Here is a 2,972-nt window from a genome sequence, read left to right on the forward strand (position 1 = left end):
GGCCATGCTGCACTGCTTTAGAGAAGAGGAAGAGAAAACTAGAGGTGCACATAAAAATCTATTCATATATGAATCACGATTCTGTCTTCTAACGATTCTAATGGATTCACAAGTTTCAAAATCAATGTTCTAAAGCAGCGGTTCTCAATACTGTTCCTCGCGTTCCCCTGCTCTGCATCTCTCTCACTCTCTCTCTCTCTCTCTCATTCAGCTCAGCTCTGACAATGAACTGATCCAATTATATGCTTATTTTCACATAGCTATGAGAAGCATTAAAAATGGACGCGCATGCGGTTGCTGTACTGTATTAAAGCTTTAATCAGGATAAAACCGTATATTAAAAGATAACATAAGCAGTAGCATTTACAACAGCGTATCTAAAAGTATGAGACAACAACAAACAAAAAGCATAGGCCTACCATTAAAAGCCGTGCTTGCACAGGTTCTGCACGATCCTCTTCAATAATATCCTCTGCTTCTCAATCAGGCTCAAACTGATAAGCGATATTAAGGACGCCGTTGTTTACAATACAACCGGAGCACATGACGCTGAGGTGAGGGGCGGGACGTTTAGCACTAGAGGCGGTTTAGCCAATCACAACACACTGGGCTAGCTAACCAATCAGAGCCCATCCTGATAAGCGATATTAAGGACGCCGTTGTTTACAATACAACCGGAGCACATGCGCTGAGGTGAGGGGCGGGACGCACACTAGAGGCGGGTTAGCCAATCACAACACACTGGGCTAGCTAACCAATCAGAGCCCATCGCCTATTTCTGAGGGTGGGGCTTCATAAAAACAGGAAAAGATCAGTCCGTTTCTCAGGGAAGGGACAGAGCTGTGTGGAATGAAGGTAAATTATGTGACAAATAATGCATTTTTTTTTTTCAAACAAAGCATTAACACATGTTAGACTGCACCCCATAAACACAATCAAGCCTAGAAAAAACCCAGTGAACCACCCCTTTAAGCCTGTGACAATGTTAAACAGTCAAATAACGCTCAAAGTCGGGATCTATTGAGAACAGAAGAGTGGAGTGGAAGCGTGTTGCCGAATTCTTTGGATGAACATACAATATAGATACAGCCAAGTCTACACATGATATTGGTGCACAAAAATGAACTCTATTTTCATTCATTTTGGGGACTGAAATCACAATCAAAGGTCATTCCTGTGACAGTATGAGAAGTAAATAAATTAGTCAAAGTATTGACTTGAGTCATATAGGCTATTGCCTTCCAAAATGCTCTTCAATCCCATTGGCGAGAAAGAGAAACATTGCAGATGAGATCCTTTTAAAATCTCAGTTGTTTCTCAGATAAGAGCTCAAATGAAGAGCAAATGAAGCTTTTCCTCGAGTCTTCTGCTTCTAAGCTGTTTCTCCTGAGAGAAAGACTACAGTAATCTCGCATAGCTTTAGAGCTCAAGAACGTCTCAAACTGTGCTCAGATTTGTTCCCAAAGTCAGGGATTTCAATATAAACTCAAATCATTTGTATTAAATTCTTCCAAAACCATTAATTTTATCCTCTATCTGTTCTTTCTCTCATATTCTATCTCTTTCATTTCTGTCTGCATTTATTTTTCCAAAGACATTTTAGGAGAAACATCTGAGACAAAGTTGATGCATACTATATTAATTTTAAGATATATATATATACTCAAACGGTGTATGAATTTTTTTATATATATATTTGCTTGCTTCTTTTCTTTCCATTTTGCATTACTCCAGGAAAGAAATGCTCCCACGAACAAAGGCACTCGGAGCTGTGGACCTGTATGTTGAGGGTTTCTAATGAGATGCCTGTCTGTCGCTGAAACTCTTTAAACCAGCAAACATTTGTCGCAGAATTCCCTGGCATTTGCTCTGTAGTGTCAAGAGTCCCAGAAGCCTGCGCTGTCCCTGGACGTCACTGCTAACAGTGGTGTATAAAGTACCTGAGAGCCATACTCAAGTAAAAGTGCAGATATCTTACCAGAAAATGACTTTGGTAGAAGTTGAAGTCACCGTTTAGAATATTACTTGTGTAAACGTCTTAAAGTATGTGATATTTATTGTACTTAAGTACAAAAAGTATTTTTTTTTATCTTAAACGTGGTTAAGTATTGAAAGTAAAAGTACAAGTAAATGCAAAATGGAAAAGAAGCAAATAAATATGTATGAAAAAATGTTCATACACAGCTTGAGTAGCAAGATTGTGTTCAGTTTTAAATCTTTCTTCCATTTTGTATTTTTGGGTAACAATAAGAAGCACTTCATCCGGTACTTAGTGTCTTTCATTCCAACATAAAGAATCTTCATCTGAAATAGCATTTAGACGTATTTACACAGTTTAATGTATCTCAGAGGGGATATGGATGCATTTAAACTACATAAATAGGCCCAATGTTTTGTTTTTAACATAAAACGTTGAATACTGATATTTGAAATAATTTAAAACATGAAAAAAAAACAGTCGCTGGCAGCAAGTGACTGTTAATGAGTGAATCATTGAGATTCAACCGATTCGTTCAAACGGCTGATTCATTCAGAAACAAAGCATTTGACTGTATTAATGAGTGAATCACTGAATCATTTATTCAACCGATTCGTTCAAAAAGCCTATTCATTCAATAAGTAAACACCGTCCATTGCTCAGAGACGCAAAACTGTGATGTGATCTTTGTTTGGAACTATTTTTGTTGGCAAAATTGAGCAAAAAACAAGCAATATTATGTCTAAAATTTAAGTCACTTATTGCTTTACTGAACTTGTATAAAATGATTATTAAATGTGTTCATGCTGATATCTGCAGAAAATCGGTACTCTTTGAGTGATATAGATTAAGTTAACTATTAAATTATAGAAATATAAAAAGCATACAGAAGCATTTTTGCCGACTACAATTTAGAATGCCTGGAATTTGGAGTTTTAATAGACTAATAAATCAACGTGCGTGCACTCTGTGTGTGATTTGGTGATATAGCCTA

The sequence above is a fragment of the Sinocyclocheilus grahami genome, unplaced genomic scaffold, assembly GCF_001515645.1.
Source record: "Sinocyclocheilus grahami isolate Dianchi unplaced genomic scaffold, SAMN03320097.WGS_v1.1 scaffold14.1, whole genome shotgun sequence".
NCBI classification, from domain to species: Eukaryota; Metazoa; Chordata; class Actinopteri; order Cypriniformes; family Cyprinidae; genus Sinocyclocheilus; species Sinocyclocheilus grahami.